Source organism: Lepisosteus oculatus, unplaced genomic scaffold (assembly GCF_040954835.1).
Source record: "Lepisosteus oculatus isolate fLepOcu1 unplaced genomic scaffold, fLepOcu1.hap2 HAP2_SCAFFOLD_45, whole genome shotgun sequence".
Lineage (NCBI taxonomy): Eukaryota > Metazoa > Chordata > Actinopteri > Semionotiformes > Lepisosteidae > Lepisosteus > Lepisosteus oculatus.
The window spans coordinates 129,984-149,206 of NW_027167988.1; the positions used below are offsets into that span (position 1 = coordinate 129,984).

Genomic DNA, 19,223 nt, shown 5'->3' on the forward strand with positions numbered 1-19,223 from the left:
AATACAAAACTTAAGCTTTTATTTTAATTAGATTTCTTTATAAAGCATAAGCAATCATTTATTACATCGCTTCTTGAATTAAATCTTTTGACAAGAGGTAAGACTTCTGTTACATTTAAACCCATGTTTAGCTGTGTTTTTTAGATTTAACTGAACCAATTTCTGTGTGTGATAATGTCCTTGAATTCTGACAACATCACACTAAATTACATGATATAAAACAGCTAATGTTTCTAGAGATAAAGTTTCTGAGATGCTTCTAATTACTTTTTATTACCAGGGACAGTTTAATTCACCTTGTACAGTACTGTAAGACCAAGATGCTTTTTTTAAAAGTTATTTAACATTTTATAGAACTTTGTCTACTATGGCAACATGATGTGCTTGGTGAAACTTGGAAAAATACTGCTTGGCCACTTATCTTAAGGTAAAGATAGGATAAAAGTTTATCTTTTGCACCTACCTGACCCCCAGGGAAGGCCAATGCTTTCTAAGTTGATGGTTCCCTACAGTAGACTGTACTTTAATTTCAAAGGTAATGTATATTGACCCAAATCAGTTTTGGAATCCAATCTACTGACGAGATGGAGCACATCCTTTTTTCAGGATTTTAGCATCATACGTTTGGTATATTTAGTCCCTAATGCTGAAAGAAATGATCATAGAACATTTGGACACTTTGTGGGCTTGAAATACAAAGAAAATCATGTTCTATGGTACAAGATAAATACAAAACTTAAGCTTTTATTTTAATTAGATTTGTTTATAAAGCATAAGCAATCATTTATTACATTAATATATGTGAAAATAACATTTTAGCATCATACGTTTAGTATATTTAGTCCCTAATGCCGAAAGAAATGATCATAGAACATGACATCTAACCTTACCTGCGGTGTTTTTAATCCCTATTGCTCAATGCACAGTGAAAGCATTCCATACATGTGTCTGACAATGAGGAATGGGCCCCTGAGACAGTCATTTGCCTGTTTCACAAATGATCGTATTTTACTAGAGGTTCTGTTTGGGATTCAGATGTGCATTCGGACAGCAATCCCTTTCAAGAAATGATACGTTCTGGATGAGGTCAAAGGTGCTGGAACACTGTATCTAGGATGTGTTTGCAGAGACTGTGTGTCTCCTGCTTCAACGCAGTGATAAACAGATGTGCTCCTTTAATTTATTGGTACATGCCCAGGGCAGTAAGCAGTCTGAGGATTTATTTCCAGATGGCATAGAGCAGTGAAGCAGTGAAGTAGTGCAAAACACTGGATCATTATATTATTAGAATCTATTCTACTTAAATTATTACATTATACTCAATTTGAGTTCATTTTAAAAAGTAAAAGGTAATGAAAGGAATGCATTTTCATAAGAAAGATAATACCGATATGCATGTGATAATCTTCCTTATATCATGTAGTGCGTCATTTGGACACTTTGTGGGCTTGAAATACAAAGAAAATCATGTTCTATGGTACAAGATAAATACAAAACTTAAGCTTTTATTTTAATTAGATTTGTTTATAAAGCATAAGCAATCATTTATTACATTAATATATGTGAAAATAACATTTTAGCATCATATGTTTAGTATATTTAGTCCCTAATGCCGAAAGAAATGATCATTTGTTTAACATGCACGGGTCTGTCTCAAAGGATGCAGTACTCCTGAAGGGTCTCAAACCCTACATTTCGGATGCCTAGCTGTATCCCTCACATGTGGCACCTCAGAATGACTTCTAACCTTACCTGTGGTGTATTCAGTCCCTATTGCTCAATGCACGGTGTACATACTGCATACATGTGTCTTGAGAATGAGGAATGGGCCCCTGAGACAGTCATTTGCCTGTTTCATAAACAGGGACCTGGACCTAGACCTGGCCCGTACAGGGCTCAAACCCGCGACCTTGGCGTTATTAGCACCACGCTCTAACCAACTGAGCTAACCGGCCTCATGACAGTGCTCCTCTCTGTGCTGCAAAAAATCAAACTCAGGGAATTTCTTTTGTCCTCCTTTGAATAGAAAGCCGTGTAATCAGTGTACGGGCTTTCTCGTGCAGTTTCATGGTTCTTGTAACCCAAATCCTACACTGGCCTGAAGTGCCCCCCCATTTCACAGCATTTTTCAGCTGATTTAAAATGTACCTAAAGGAGAAGCATTATTGAAGACCATCAATTACCAAGAGCTTTTGTCAAAGGTTTTGGTGGTCATTTTGAATGACCACAGAGTGCTGTGACCTCGGTTTTATCCAAAAAGACAGCGCCCTTTTACAACACAGCATCTCCGTCACTATACTGGGGCATTGGGACCCGCACAGACCTCAGGGTGAGCGCCCCCCCGCCGGCACCATTAACACCGCTTCCAGCTGGAAGCTTTGTTTTTCCCTGTAGCTCACCCTCATCCGGATTCTGACCTGGCTCACACCTGCTTAGCTTCAGTGGGTTTTCAGTTGCGAGTTGCAAGGGGATGCAAGTGATGGAGCTGCTCGCTGCAAAAGCCACTGCATTGGCCGGGAATCGAACCCGAGCCTCCCGCGTGGCAGGCGAGAATTCTACCACTGAACCACCAATGCTCAGTGCCTGGGCCTTCAAAAAAGACGCTTTTTTGGTGCTCTGTGCAAAACGCGTCGACATATGCTTCCAGCTGCAAAATGCCATTTGCGGACGCTGAAGAACTTATTTCCAAGGCAGCGGGTACAAGCGATTGGGCGTTTTAAAACCACCAGGAACAGCAAAGAGGCGCGCTTCTTTGCTTGTGCCGAAACACACCGACTGAAGGCGGACAACGTAGTCGGCAAGATTGGAACCTGTGCGGGGAGACCCCAATGGATTTCTAGTCGCACGTAAATACTGGTACTGCCACTGCTCGATACCGACGTTAGCCTACTATACCTTCTTCAGCCACCGCTAGAAAATGTATGGCTCTAGTACCAGAGCAAACAACAGGAGGGCCAACGTCGAATTGGCACACATATCAGACATGGAAAGCGACAAGAACGGGATTTGAACCCATGCGTGCAGAACACAATGGATTAGCGGTCCATCACCTTGGCCACTCGGCCACCTCGTCGAAACTTGTTGGGTAACGCGCTCCTGTCTAGTAAACAGGAGATCCTGGGTCCGAATCCCAGCAGTGCCTTCTTTGTTCTGTCTTCTCTAACAGAACTGGTCCTTACGGACAACCGCCTACGGCTAGACTTAATTAAATACAAGTATTCATTTCCTGTCTTTAACGCGACTTGTTTTTCTTAAAATGGATGCAACTTGCAAAACATGAAATACAAACCTGGCTAATCAGCGCTAGCGGCAGGCAAAAAAAAAAAGAAGTCAGCAATGTTTTTTTTCTTTAACCTTAACCCTGCTAATGGAGAAGAGTTAAACGACCGAGTCTATGCAGCTTAAACGGTGCGCACGTCAGGTTCTTAGCTGAAAGGTTGGTAAATCACGCTCACCCCAGTCCTTAATCTTTTAAAGAGGATACAAAATTGAACCTAGTCGCCACATCACATACATCCTGTTCATTGATAAAAAGGTAACATCTATCCTCGCTCCAGAGTAAATCTTACGTTGAGGGCATAGTTTTTTTTCACTTTACCGTGAGTCGGGCTCGGCTGCACAGAGGAGAGAGCAGAGCAATGAGGTCACGGGGACAGGGGAGTCACACGCTGGCGGTTTGAATACGCGGAAGATCACTGAGGGATCCACAGTATGTGGACCCTCCGTGCGCCATCAGTCCACACTCCGGACTCTGAATCCTGCCATCCGAGTTAAGATCTCGGCGGAACCTGAGGCGCAGTTCCTTCTTAAAACGTAATCTGGTGAGCATTTCTAGAATCGTACTTGTATAGATGCAGCCTTTAATGTGTTGCTAGGTTAAAATTGATGACTTCTTGTATTTCAGTAGGCAACTGCCCTCTTTATTTCGGATTGAATTTCTTTATTACAGGGGCGCTTTTATGAAGACAGAGTCATGTTCAGGTACTTTGGTTGATGGAGGAAGCTCATTTCGGACTCTGTGATCTGCTCACCTGGAAAGGTCTGCTGTACTACTACAAGAGAGAAGTAGAGTCTGGAAGAAGGGACAATTTTATGATGCTTTGGAAGATAATGTTTTTTTTTTCTTATACTGAAAATGAAAGGTAGGTGTTTCTATATGGACTCAGTCTTTGGAATTTGTATATATATATATGTTTCAGTGATCCCTCAGCCATTCCTTCTGTATTGTAATTCAATTTCTCTTTTAAAATTCCTTCCCCACTTCTAGGACCTGCAGTTGCTGAACTCCACAATGGCTTCTATTGGAAAGTCTGTGACTGAGACCAAGTAAGTGTTCACTTTTTTATGAAACCATTATTTATTTTGGAGCAATGAGCAATTCTTATATAAATGCAATAAAATCATTATGCTCAAACTATGAGAGAGAATTTTAAGGATAATTTAAGAAATCAGTCTTAGCTTGTTTCTATACACAGATGGTATTATTTATTTTCAAAGGAAACCCGTGAGGATTCCCCTGGTGTGCAAGATGTGCCTGAATACTTTTGATCAGCTTCCTGCTCACTTGAAGAGGGCATGTATGAAGCACGCCATGGCAGAAGAGATCAGGATGGCCTCTCAACAGGCGAGGGACGACATGATGAATCACCTGAAGAACGGGGTCATCGTGGATTACCACAGAACAGAGATCGTGTCTGGTGAGGCAAACAGGATAGTGGTTGTAAGACTGCTAGAGTCCTTGGGCCTTTTTGTACACGGGAAGCCTGAAGACACATCGGCAAGGTGAGATATTTTTAATCTGTAAGGCTTCTGTAGTTTCTTTTTGAAATCATTGTTACAACATATTATGTAAAAGCATGTTGAAAAGAATCTACCTGCATTCCAGCGGCCCTGAGCAAGAGGCCGCTGTCCAGGAGGAAAAGATGCCAGAGGCTCCTCTAGAAACTGAAACAGAAGCGGATAAGGAAGGGAAAGATGTGAGCTCTGAAGAACTCTATCAGCAGTAAGACTTTTTATTTTTCAGATGTATCTTTTTTTACTAAAATTCTAATTTGTCTTATAGGTATAAAATGTTTAAGCTGGTGTTTTATATCCTTACAGGCCCTGAGTAGTTAAAAAGTATCAGCAGGCCGGAAGAGAGTGGCCCAAGCTGGACTCTATAGAAAGCACTCCCTGGATGCTCCTCTCCTGATTGGATTCAAACAGTACCTTACCAAGGATCTGGGAGTGGCAAATTATTCTCAGGAGGTATTTATTTTTTAAAGGCATTAAAAATTAAGCAATGGTATATTCATTGTAAATGTTTTTATTTCTTAGCTTAAAATTCACACATGTGAAATGATGTCAGCCATAAACATCATGACTCTATATTTCCTACCTGAATCTATTCTACTTAAATTATTACATTATACACAATTTGAGTTCATTTTAAAAAGTAAAAGGTAATGAAAGGAATGCATTTTTATAAGAAAGATAATACCGATATGCATGTGATAATCTTCCTTATATCATGTAGTGCGTCATTTGGACACTTTGTGGGCTTGAAATACAAAGAAAATCATGTTCTATGGTACAAGATAAATACCAAACTTAAGCTTTTATTTTAATTAGATTTGTTTATAAAGCATAAGCAATCATTTATTACATCGCTTCTTGAATTAAATCTTTTGACAAGAGGTAAGACTTCTATTTTACATTTAAACCCATGTTTAGGTGTGTTTTTTAGATTTAACTGAACCAATTTCTGTGTGTGATAATGTCCTTGAATTCTGACAACATCACACTAAATTACATGATATAAAACAGCTAATGTTTCTAGAGATAAAGTTTCTGGGATGCTTCTAATTACTTTTTATTACCAGGGACAGTTTAATTCACCTTGTACAGTACTGAAAGACCAAGATGCTTTTTTTAAAAGTTATTTAACATTTTATAGAACTTTGTCTACTATGGCAACATGATGAGCTTGGTGAAACTTGGAAAAATACTGCTTGGCCACTTATCTTAAGATAAAGATAGGATAAAGGTTTATCTTTTGCACCTACCTGACCCCCAGGGAAGGCCAATGCTTTCTAAGTTGATGGTTCCCTACAGTAGACTGTACCTTATCTTCAAAGGTAATGTATATTGACCCAAATCAGTTTTGGAATCCAATCTACTGACGAGATGGAGCACATTTTTTTTTCAGGATTTTAGCATCATACGTTTGGTATATTTAGTCCCTAATGCTGAAAGAAATGATCATAGAACATTTGGACACTTTGTGGGCTTGAAATACAAAGCAAATCATGTTCTATGGTACAAGATAAATACAAAACTTAAGCTTTTATTTTAATTAGATTTGTTTATAAAGCATAAGCAATCATTTATTACATTAATATATGTGAAAATAACATTTAAGCATCATACGTTTAGTATATTTAGTCCCTAATGCTGAAAGAAATGATCATAGAACATGACATCTAACCTTACCTGTGGCGTCTTTAATCCCTATTGCTCAATGCACGGTGAAAGCATTGCATACATGTGTCTGACAATGAGGAATGGGCCCCTGAGACAGTCATTTGCATGTTTCACAAACGATCGTATATTACTAGAGATTCTGTTTGGGATTTGAATGTGCATTCGGACAGCAATCCCTTTCAAGAAATGATATGTTCTGGATGAGGTCAAAGGTGATGGAACACTGTATTTAGGATGTGTTTGCAGTGATTGTGTGTCTCCTGCTTCAATGCAGTGATATATAGATGTGCTCCTGTAATTTATTGGTTCATGCCCAGGGCAGTAAGCAGTCTGAGGATTTATTTCCAGACGGCATAGAGCAGTGAAGCAGTGAAGTAGTGCAACACACTGGATCATTATATTATTAGAATCTATTCTACTTAAATTATTACATTATGCACAATTTGAGTTCATTTTAAAAAGTAAAAGGTAATGAAAGGAATGCATTTTCATAAGAAAGATAATACCGATATGCATGTGATAATCTTCCTTATATCATGTAGTGCGTCATTTGGACACTTTGTGGGCTTGAAATACAAAGAAAATCATGTTCTATGGTACAAGATAAATACAAAACTTAAGCTTTTATTTAAATTCGATTTGTTTATAAAGCATAAGCAATAATTGATTACATTAATATATGTGAAAATAACATTTTAGCATCATATTATTACATACAGGTCTCTAGCTTCAACACAGTGCTATATATATATATGCTCAGTGATTTATTGGTACATGCCCAGGGCAACAATCAGAATGAGGATTTATTTCCAGACGGGCTACAGGTAGTGTTGTGAAATACTTCAACACACTGGATCACAGATTTAGACCCCCTGCACTCTTACTCCTTAAAAACCAAAGAAATGAAGATATGTAGCAATCACATTGTAACAGGGGTGACAGTGACTTAATGCTTATACTAGTGGACTTCTGGTACCTTTAGGGTACGGTGTTCCCTGAAGGGCTCTCAAACCCCGCATTTCAAATGCCTAGCTGTATCGCTGATGTGTTGCACCTCAGAATCACTTTTAAACCTTACCTCTGGTATCTTTAATCCTTATTGCTCAACGCATGGTGAAAGTATTGCCTAAATGTGTCTGAAAATGAGCAATGGGCACCTGAGAGACTCATTTGCCTGTTTCACAAATGATCATATTTGACTAGAGATTCTATTTGGGATTCAGTTGTGCATTCTGACAGCAATCCCTTTAAAAAAACGATACATTCCGGATGAGGTCAAAGGTGCAGGAACACTGTTACTTGTTCCTTTATAACCCGGTTATTGAAGTCATTAACAACATTAATCCCAAACAGAGCTGTTGGACTCCCTCCTCTGGCCGTTTTCCACCAGTTGATTATTTCATCAACCAATGCACTAATCAAGCTCCCAAGGCACTCTCTATACCCAGTAAACATAGGTCTAACCTCACCCAAGGAGAAAATCAGGCGCTCCAGTCTCTCCGCAACAGGGATGATATCGTCATCAAACCAGCGAACAAAGGAGGTGCTGTTGTGGTGTGGGTAAGGATCTATATATCTTTGAAGCCTCTAGACAACTAACTGACACTTCTGCCTACCTCCCTCTCCAACAGGACCCTACCACTGACTACCAAAAGGAAGTGGTATCCACCATTTCCCTTCTTATCAGCAGTAACGAGCTCCCCCAGGAGGCGAACCGGCTCATCATGGAACATCCACAGGTATCTCAATTTTACCTCCTCCCCAAAATCCACAAACCTGACACCCCTGGACGCCCCATCGTATCAACATGTAACTGTCCAACTACTTACATCTCAGCCTTTCTCGACAGCCTCATGAGACCGCTGGTTGAAGATCTTCCCTCATACATCAAAGACACCAACCACGCGCTCCAACTTTTCAATGATTTCCAATTTCAGGGTACCGAATGCCACATTTTTACCATGGACATCACATCTCTGTACACCGTCATTCCCCATAATGACGGCCTTACAGCCCTCAAGCACACGCTGGACAAACGCACAGTGCTTGATCCACCCACCCACACCCTGGTACGCCTTGCAGAATTGGTCCTCACACTGAACGCATTCTCTTTCAATAATCTTTTTTACCAACAGGTCAGTGGAGTGGCCATGGGCACCAGAATGGGACCCAGCTATGCCAACATTTTTGTCAGCTGGGTAGAAGAACGCTTCTTCGCTTCCTACACTGGCTATGTCCCTGACCTCTACAAGTGATATATTGATGACTGCGTCGGTGCCGCCACATGCTCCAGCGATCAGCTTGAGTTCTTCCTGCACCATTTCACCAACTTCCACCCGTCCCTCAAATATACGGTTAACATATCTTCCACCACTCTTCCGTTTCTAGACATCCACTTGTCTATCAACTACCCCCGACTGTCCACTTCAGTTTATTACAAACCCACGGATTCACACAGCTACCTCCTGTACAGCTCATTTCACCCCAACCATACTAAAAACTCTCTTCCTTTTTCACAGTTCCTTAGGTTACGACGACTATGCAGCGATGACATCGACTTCGAGAACCAAGCCCTCGAAATGTACTCATTTTTCATCAACAGAGGATACCCCAGCAGTGTGATTGACAGGGCCCTTGCCCGAGCCAAAAACACCCCCTGGACCATCAACCCGATCAGGAACTCCCGCCGTAACAACCGCATTCCTTTGGTGCTTCCTTACCACCCTAACACACTTCCTATCCCCAGGACCATTAACCACAACTTTTCCATCCTACAGGATGATCCCTCCATTGGGGCCCTCTTTTCTGATCGCCCTATCATCTCATATCACCGACCACCTAATCTGCGTAACCTCCTTGTTCACAGCTCCCTTGACCGCCCTCAACAACCATCCACACCAGGCACTTTCCCTTGCAACAGAGCTCGTTGTATCACCTGCAAGTACACAGCCACCACCACACTCATTCAAGGCCCCTCAGGACAATTCCGGATCACCCAGACAGCATCTTGTACTTCCAGCAACCTCATTTACTGTATCTCTTGCAGTAAATGTCCAGCCATCTACATTGGAGAAACAGGAAGGAGACTCGGAGACCACTTCAGAGAACACGTCAGGGCTGTGAAGATTAAAGATCTCTCCAAGCCCATTGTTTCTCATTTCACCTCTGACGGCCCCGACCACTCTAATCTCTCCGTCTGTGTTCTCAAAAACGGTTTTCGGAACTCATACATCAGAAAGACCACCGAAACTAAAATTATTCTGCAGCTAGGATCACACATTCTCCCTTCCCTTAATGACAGACTACTGTTCTTTTAAATTTTCTCCATTCATTGGAAGTTTCATTTCACACCTCTCTGCACCCATTTTGACTTCACACCTCTTGATTGGCCTCTCTTTCTGTCCCCTGCTCCCGTCTCTCACTCCTCCACCCTCCCAACCTTTGTTCTCCCGCTACTTTACCTCTGCCTACTGCCCTGTCTCTCTCACACCTGAAGAAGGCTCCATGGCCGAAACGTTGTGTTCTCTTTCTTCTTTTTTTCAGCATGGAATAAACCTATTACTTGTTCCTTTGCAGCCTACGCATGCTGACGCAGCTACCCACCTGAACTACACTGTATTTAGGATGTGTTTGCAGTTATTCTGTGTCTCTAGCTTCAACACAGTGATATATATATGCATGCTCACTGATTTTTTGGTACATGCCCAGGGCAATAATCATTATGAGGATTTATTTCCAGATGTGCTAGGGGTAGTGTTGTGAAATACTTCAACACACTGGATCGCAGGTTTAAACCCCCTCCACTCTTACTACTTAAAAACCAACAAATGCAGATATGTAGCAATCATATTGTAGCAGACACTCATTTGCCTGTTTCACAAATGATCATATTTTACTAGAGATTCTGTTTGGGATACGGATGTGCATTCTGACAGCAATCTCTTTCAAGAAATGATTTTACCTTTTCGCGGCTTTGCCCTCTTGCCTCTTTGGACAATATCTCCATCTTGTGGTCGTTGTTGGTAATGTCTTCTTATGCCCTTTTTTATTTCAATTCTCTATTGGTTGATTCTAGAATCTCTACAATGGAGTTGAAAACATCAGTTTTATAGCAGACAATATGACATTATTTATAGTCCAATAAGAAACTTATTACCCTGTTTTTAACATAATAACAAATTAAAATTGATTAAAACTAAGTTTGAAACACCAGGGAACATAAAAAATGATTTTTAGGAAAACCATGAGGTTCTCTGTGTCCGATGCCTGCAAGGGGAGAAAGATAGAATCCTTTGATTTTTCAAAATTTGAAAATAAACATCATATAACAACAGCTTTCATTCCTAGGAGTGAAAATTTGAAAAAAAAAAACCCATCATATAACATCATACAGATGCAGCCATTCAAAATGCGCGATAAAAACCCACGGTACAGTAACCTACCCACAAGCCACTGCAGGGCACCGGAGGACACCGCGGTAAGTGCTTGGCTGGCCAAAATGACCGACAGGGGCACTCGTGGTGCATTGGTTGGTAGTGAAAAGATTTAATCATTTAATGTCTTTACTGTGCACATTTTAATCCGCTTAGTTTTGAATATTTATATGGATTTTACCACTAAAGGGAAATTTTAGTAGCTGAGCATAAAAAGAAGAGGAGCATAACGCATCTGAAGGTCATAAACAATATTAATTTAGGAACATAAACATTACTGTATGTACATAAACTGTACTGTGTATGGCTGGTCTTGGTAGTTTAAAGAAAAAATACACACCAGTCTTCCATTTCTCCCTAAACATTTTAAGCATGAAAGTTTTATGAAACGGTACCCAAATATGCGATTGCTGTATAGAATGAATTATTTAACACGAACATTAAGCTGTTTACATCTTCCGCCTGAGAACAGTCACCCGTTGCTACCCAACGCAGAAACACAGCCACTAACTAGCAAAGACATTAGCTAGCCAATATGATAAAGAAATAAATGATTATTTTGTTTATTTCTTTTGCACATTTATTTGAACATTTCCATCGATTGTACAAGCACTTGGAAACTGTCCAATCCCTAGTTCATCTGGCATTTTACCGGTCTGGCGCCGGTCTGTGTCTTCTAGGATATAATGCCAGCGAACTCTTGTTTTTTTATGTCCACATTCAAGGGTCCCTTTTTGAACCTGCGAGAAGCATTCTTTCAATGTAACAGATTTACTCCGGGGAAAGGCAGCATGACATTAAGAGTAGCTCAAGCTTTCAGCACCCATATCAGACTGCGTGTATGCAGACACCGCTCAGAATCCCCTGGAAGATTCTCCGTCAATTCCGTTGTGCAGTGCTTTACCTCTTTCAAAAGGCTTCACTTTCCTAGTCACATTCCAAGACTCATCGAACCCGGGCTGTTTCCTCCAGCGGTATAGTATTGCAGTGAGACAGCACGATGCCTGCAAGACTATGTCACGCTAAACGCCACAGATTGTGTTTGTCCCTTCGTGTCAGTCGTCCTGCAGCCACGGGAAGTGGGACACAAACATGCTGCAATGCTTTCAGGACGTTAGGATTTGTTTGTGCAACATCCGAGAAGAGTACTTGTGGCTTGAATGTGAACTGTACGTGTCCGCCCCCTTTCCTCTGTAGTGCATGAGTTCCTCCCGGCATGCCCTTCGTCATTGTTCTGTCATCTTGTATTTAAAGGGTTGTATTTCTGCTGCTGAAAATAAGCAACGGTTTTCTCACAACGCCCTTTGTTCCCGACGGAGCCCTTGTCTGTCATGAAATTCTTCAAAACCTCAAGCTAGAAGAAGAAGACGACAAATATGAAGCGTTACAGCAACAACATGCCATGAGACGATTGATAACGATTTCCATAGGATCCCCGCGGTTGCCTGGCAACCGTCAGCTTTGCGCATTGGCAGTATCGTAGCCTGTGAGGTTTAGCCGAGGCGCGATTATTGCTAGTTGAAAACTTTTCCCAATACCCCGCTTCCGCCGGTTTGCAATACAATCGGTGAAAGCAATTTTTGACAGTCTCGTCAGAGCGTGACATAATCTTGCAGGCATCGTGCTGTCTAACTGCAATACTATACCGCTGGAGGAAACAGCCCGGGTTCAATGAACCTTGGAATGTGACTAGGAAAGTGAAGCCTTTTGAAAGAGGTAATGTCGACGCTTTTTTAACAGAGCACCAAAAAAGCGTCTTTTTTGAATGCCTGGGTACTGAGCATTGATGGTTCAGTGGTAGAATTCTCGCTTCCCACGTGGGAGGCTCTGGTTCGATTCCCAGCCAAAACAGTGGCTTTTGCAGCGAGCGGCTCCATCACTTGCATCCCCTTGCAACTCGCAACTGAAAACCCACTGAAGCTAAGCATTTGTTAGCCAAGTCAGTACCCGGATGAGGGTGAGCTACAGGGAAAAACAAAGTTTCCAGCTGGAAGCGGTGTTAATGGTGCCGGTGGGGGGGCGCTCACCCTGAGGTCTGTGCGGGTCCCAATGCCCCAGCATAGTGACGGAGACGCTGTGTTGTAAAAGGGCGCTGTCTCTTAGATGAGATGTAAAACCGAGGTCACAGCGCTATGTGGTCATTAAAAATGACCACCAAAACCTTTGACAAATGCTCTTGGTAATTGATGGTCTTCAATAATGCTTCTCCTTTAGGTACATTTTAAATCAGCTGAAAAATGCTGTGAAATGGGGGGTCACTTCACGCCAGTGTAGGATTTGGGTTACAAGAACCATGAAACTGCACGAGAAAGCCCGTACACTGAATTACACGGCTTTCTATTCAAAGGAGAGCAAAAGAAATTCCCTGAGTTCGATTTTTTGCAGCACAGAGAGGATTGCTGTCGTGAGGCTGGTTAGCTCAGTTGGTTAGAGCGTGGTGCTAATAACGCCAAGGTTGTGGGTTCGATCTCCGTACAGGCCAGGTCCCTTTTTCCTCTCTTACAAAAGCTGTTAGGTTCCTTTCCGTGGTGAGATGGGTTGTCATGCAACCCTACCACATAGTGCCGACAGACAATTAAATGACAAAAATGAAGAGAGTTAAAGCAGCTGGAAAGGTTTTCTTACAACTTTTGAGCTGACACAGTTTTGGAAAATGTTTTTTTCACGCTGCACTGTACCACATAGGCAGCCAAGAGTCTCCAAAACAAAACAAAACAGAATTGACAGTCATATAATGTCCATTAACCCCGGTTTTAAACACAGCATCATGTCTGCCATCATAAGAATATGAGTCCAATATTTTAGAATATAGTCAGAATGTCTTAACCTTACCTGTGGTGTCTTTAATCCCTATTGCTCAATGCATAGTGTACGTACTGCATACATGTGTCTTGAGAATGAGGAATGGGCCCCTGAGAGAAATTATACGTTCTGGATGAGGTCAAAGGTGCTGGAACACTGTATTTAGGATGTGTTTGCAGTGATTGTGTCTCCTGCTTCAACGCAGTGATATATAGATGTGCTCCTGTAATTTATTGGTACATGCCCAGGGCAGTAAGTAGTCTGAGGATTTATTTCCAGACGGCATAGAGCAGTGAAGCAGTGAAGTAGTGCAACACACTGGATCATTATATTATTAGAATCTATTCTACTTAAATTATTACATTATACACAACTTGAGTTCATTTTAAAAATTAAAAGGTAATGAAAGGAATGCATATTCATGAGGAAGATAATACCGATATGCATGTGATAATCTTCCTTATATCATGTAAATCATGTTCATCATTACATGATGGGGGCTAAAACAGAAGTTGAGAGAGAGCAAGGACGCCTACAGGAGGAAGGTATAGGACAAGCTGCAAAGGAAAAGCTACAACCCACGACAGCTACTCACCCACCCATCCCACACAGCTATCACTCTCCAACACCTCCGCCATTAACACCTCCAGCACTGAAAGTGCTATGTGCACCATCCACCAGGCCAGGCTGACCAGGCCAGTGCAATACACTGGATCTTTATATTATTAGAATCTATTCTACTTAAATTATTACATTATACACAATTTGAGTTCATTTTAAAAAGTAAAAGGTAATGAAAGGAATGCATTTTCATAAGAAAGATAATACCGATATGCATGTGATAATCTTCCTTATATTATGTAGTGCGTCATTTGGACACTTTGTGGGCTTGAAATACAAAGAAAATCATGTTCTATGGTACAAGATAAATACAAAACGTAAGCTTTTATTTTAATTAGATTTGTTTATAAAGCATAAGCAATCATTTATTACATTAATATATGTGAAAATAACATTTTAGCATCATATTATACATACAGGTCTCTAGCTTCAACACAGTGCTATATATATATATGCTCAGTGATTTATTGGTACATGCCCAGGGCAACAATCAGAATGAGGATTGATTTCCAGACGGGCTACAGGTAGTGTTGTGAAATACTTCAACACACTGGATCGCAGATTTAGACCCCCTGCACTCTTACTCCTTAAAAACCAAAGAAATGAAGATATGTAGCAATCACATTGTAACAGGGGTGACAGTGACTTAATGCTTATACTAGTGGACTTCTGGTACCTTTAGGGTACGGTGTTCCCTGAAGGGCTCTCAAACCCCGCATTTCAGATGCCTAGCTGATGTGTTACACCTCAGAATCACTTTTAAACCTTACCTCTGGTATCTTTTATCCCTATTGCTCAACGCGAAAACCTTACCTGTGGTGTCTTTAATCCCTATTGCTCAATGCATGGTGAAAGTATTGCATAAATGTGTCTGAAAATGAGCAATGGGCACCTGAGAGACTCATTTGCCTGTTTCACAAATGATCATATTTGACTAGAGATTCTGTTTGGGATTCAGTTGTGCATTCTGACAGCAATCCCTTTCAAAAAAGGATACATTCTGGATGAGGTCAAAGGTGCAGGAACACTGTATTTAGGATGTGTTTGCAGTTATTCTGTGTCTCTAGCTTCAACACAGTTATATATATATATATGCTCACTGATTTTATGGTACATGCCCAGGGCAATAATCATTATGAGGATTTATTTCCAGATATGCTAGGGGTAGTGCTGTGAAATACTTCAACACACTGGATCGCAGGTTTAAACTCCCTGCACTCTTACTCCTTAAAAACCAACAAATGCAGATATGTAGCAATCATATTGTAGCAGAGTGCATCGTTTCCGGCATAGTATGGCAGGGTGTTTTCCGAGTTATTGCACGGATTGGGCACGCCCGCAAGCCAAGAGCCGCAAGCGATGAGCCCGGAGCTGAACGGGCCCCACTGGCTCGTTTGTAAGGCCAGGTGCATTGCCAACCACGACCGGCAGGGCAGAGGCCTTGAAAGCAGCCTGGGCTCCTGCAGCTGTGCAGCCACGCACTCTGGTTTCTCTTCATTTCGTACAAATCTTTCGCCTTTTGCTAAAGATTTCCGTGGAGAGGAGCATGAATGAGTTCCGTGCAATTTTTGTGCTTCCCTGCCTTCGGATGGTTGCAGCTGGGCTGGTCAAAGAGAGAAAACAAAACCGCTCACAATCGCTCTTGTTATGGCGATTGTGGTTGTCTGCTCTGCGAGTCCTCGGTCTCTGCCCGTCTGATTGCCGCTCTCTTCTTTGGGGGGCGGGAAGTGTCCGGCCGCAGGGGATCTTGGGACCTCGCTTTGCAAAGCGGCTTCCCAGAGTGCGTCGTTTCCGGCACAGTGTGGCCGGGTGTTTTCCGAGTTATCGCACGGATTGGGCACGCCCGCAAGCCGAGAGCCGCAGGCGATGAGCCCGGAGCTGAACGGACCCCACTGGCTCGTTTGTAAGGCCTGGTGCATTGCCAACCACGACCGGCAGGGCAGAGGCCTTGAAGGTGGCCTGGGCTTCTGAAGCTGTGCAGCCACGCACTCTGGTTTCTATTCATTTCATACAAATCTTTTGCCTTTTACTAAAGATTTCCGTGGAGAGGAGCATGAATGAGTTCCATGCAATTTTTCTGCTTCCCTGCTTTCGGGTGGGGTGCAGCTGGGCTGGTCAAAGAGAGAAAACAAAACCGCTCACAATCGCTCTTGTTATGGCGATTGTGGTTGTCTGCTCTGCGAGTCCTTGGTCTCCGCCTGTCTGATTGGCGCTCTTTTCTTTGGGGGGCGGGAAGTGTCTGCCCCCACTGCCCCTTTCAAGTTTGCTAAAGACCACGTGGATGTTCCAGAGCAACTCCTGGAACAATGTTCTGTGGACAGACGTGACAAAAGCTGAACTTGTTGGTAAATGTGCACAGCGTTATGTTTGGAGATAACAAAACACTGCATACCAACTCCAAAACCTCATCCCACCTGGGAAGCATGGCGGAGGCTGTACGGCTTGCAATCATCTAGGATCACCCAGGATCTCCTGTTTATTAGGCATAATAAACAGGGCCACTGAACTCCACACTGGCCACTGAACCACAGCAGTGGCTTGCTGGCTTGACATCTCCCAAGAAAAATGTTGAAATCGCATGTGGAACAGGAAAATGACCCTCGAGTACGAGGGAAAAAAAAGAAAAAAGATCATCTGGAGCGTGCCAACCCATGTCCGGACAGCCCAGTTTCCTCGACGAGGTGGCCGAGTGGTTAAGGCGATGGACTGCTAATCCATTGGGCTCTGCACGCGTGGGTTTGAATCCCATCCTCGTCGCTCCGGTACTAGAGCCGTACATTTTCTAGCGGTGGCTGAACATGGTATAGTAGGCTAACGTTGGCTCTGGGTTGAGACCGCGTTTTCACTTATTTGCAACGCAAACGGAGAAAGCGATTTTTGACAGTCTCTCAGAATCACAGTTTGTCATTCCTCTAGACGTTTATACAGTAGAAGCCTGCTTCGTGGCTTAAATCCAAGCTAAGGAAACGGGTTAGAGGTCTGATGCAGAACTGCAAATTCAATGAACGGGAACACTACAGTACATTGCACTGTATGTGTGAGGAAAGCTGCCCCCTTCTGTCCCTTGTCGACCGAACAGAGGACTGTAAAGGATACCGCCAAGGATGCTGGTTGAAATCCAGCTCCAAAGAAGCCCCTTTGGGTGTTATGTCATCAAAAAGTAAGAACAGCGAATCTCCCTTTGATCAAAAGCGCAACAGAGCTGTTTTCCGTGGAGCAGGTTTCAGACCCGTAGACCTGTTTTATTTGTAAGGCAGGGCGCATTCCCAAGCGCGAATCTCCTGTTTTAGAAATGCTTTAATGGGCGTGAAGTGAAAATAAGAAATGGGCTCCAGATGCACATGGAAGCAATCAAGTGTTTCATCCGAGCTGTTTCAAAGACTGCTCAAGAGCTTTCCTTTCACAGAGGCGCAACGATTAATGATGGGGGTGCACCCTTCAATGCGCCTTAGGACTCTAGGGAGTGATTGAGACGATTCGTAGCGTGTGCTCATTTCCCTCTATTCCCCGTGTTGCAGTGGTAGGATGACGTAAATTACTGCTTCGACACGTAATGGCATTATAATCAAGTGCAGGAGCTGAGGGCTTTAGTTTTGTTTCGTTTTCCATGGCGTTCGTAAGCGCGCAAATCAAAGGCAATTCCTGCGTCTAACAGGAATGATTGAGACGATTCGTAGCGTGTGCTCATTTCCCTCTATTCCCCGTGTTGCAGTGGTAGGATGACGTAAATTCCTGCTTCGACACGTAACGGCATTATAATCAAGTGCAGGAGCTGAGGGCTTTTGTTTTGTTTCGTTTTCCATGGCGTTTGTAAGCACGCAAATCAAAGGCAATTCCTGCGTCTAACAGGAATGTAAATGCTTTTGAAAGTGCAGTGTGGTGCAGCTTGTAAAATCCTTATCCACATTTGTGGTTTGTTGCTGTTTGTTCTGTCTGCCAAAGCTGCATTTTGACATCCGGACGGGGAGACTTTATCATTTGAACGTGAAGCCAGCCTTAAACCCTCTGAGGCGTGTCTATCTGCCGGCACGTATTTTGTCAAAGGTATTTATTTTTTTTAACGGAGAGCGACTTTGAAAAGGTTTCCGCAGCCACGTCGCACTCCGTGTTAGATTAAAGGAGGAATGCAGCGATGGCAAACTCGCTGTAGTCGTGGCCGAGTGGTTAAGGCGATGGACTCGAAATCCATTGGGGACTCCCCGCGCAGGTTCGAATCCTGCCGACTACGGCGTCTGCCGCACGTCTCCTTGTGCCTGCGCGGCAAAGGCGAAGTGCTGTTTCTCCTTTCCCGGTACGATAAAAACGCTAAATCGCTTGGCCCCGCTGCCATGGAAATGAGTTCTTCAGATAACCACACATCTTGCGTTCGCACCTCTGGTGTTCTACTTATGCCTTTGAAAACCTAATGAATAAAACTGAAAGAACCGACACAATATGTAGGTGCTCGTAAAGCACGCATTAAAGAACTGTTAACAGCAAGGGTTTCAGTGGGTTAACTGAGGAGAAGGCGTGATCGCTAATTGTTGACTTTTTATTTGGTGTTAGAAACACTCTTACTGTGCATGACGTGCAACAAATGTAGCCACAGAAATTGCATCACGCTTTCATGTATGCTATTGCAGACACCAACGTTGCCTAGATAGAAAACCGAAATAGCCGTGGGTTCGCTTGCTGGTCTGAAGGATCTCTCTTCGAATCTCTATCATTTGTCAATTGAAGTAAAAGGTGCTGCAATCTGATACGTTCAGAATCAAACCCGCAGCTGTTGTTCGACTTTATTTCTTGACTAATTACAACCTTTTACTGTCAAGTTTATTGGTACAACTTGAGCTCTCAGCACCGTACTGAGCCCAGGTGTTTTTCTAAAGCTGTCAGGTGCAGTTCATTTACATGAAGGAAATCTCT

At 42.6% G+C, this 19,223-nt stretch overlaps 5 non-coding genes across 5 annotated transcripts; 4 read left to right on the forward strand and 1 right to left on the reverse strand.

Annotated features, from left to right (window-relative positions):
- Window positions 1-2,505: 2,505 nt before the first annotated feature.
- On the reverse strand, window positions 2,506-2,576 carry trnag-gcc (transfer RNA glycine (anticodon GCC)). Its single transcript has one exon. It is a non-coding gene; the product is annotated as a tRNA-Gly (tRNA).
- Window positions 2,577-12,352: 9,776 nt separating this feature from the next.
- On the forward strand, window positions 12,353-12,494 carry LOC138229486 (U4 spliceosomal RNA). Its single transcript, XR_011185897.1, has one exon. It is a non-coding gene; the product is annotated as a U4 spliceosomal RNA (small nuclear RNA).
- A 3,302-nt stretch (window positions 12,495-15,796) lies between these two features.
- Window positions 15,797-15,910, forward strand: LOC138229578 (U5 spliceosomal RNA). Its single transcript, XR_011185988.1, has one exon. It is a non-coding gene; the product is annotated as a U5 spliceosomal RNA (small nuclear RNA).
- Window positions 15,911-16,303: 393 nt separating this feature from the next.
- Window positions 16,304-16,417, forward strand: LOC138229571 (U5 spliceosomal RNA). Its single transcript, XR_011185981.1, has one exon. It is a non-coding gene; the product is annotated as a U5 spliceosomal RNA (small nuclear RNA).
- Window positions 16,418-18,464: 2,047 nt separating this feature from the next.
- trnas-cga (transfer RNA serine (anticodon CGA)) lies at window positions 18,465-18,546 on the forward strand. The gene has a single exon. It is a non-coding gene; the product is annotated as a tRNA-Ser (tRNA).
- Window positions 18,547-19,223: the final 677 nt, after the last annotated feature.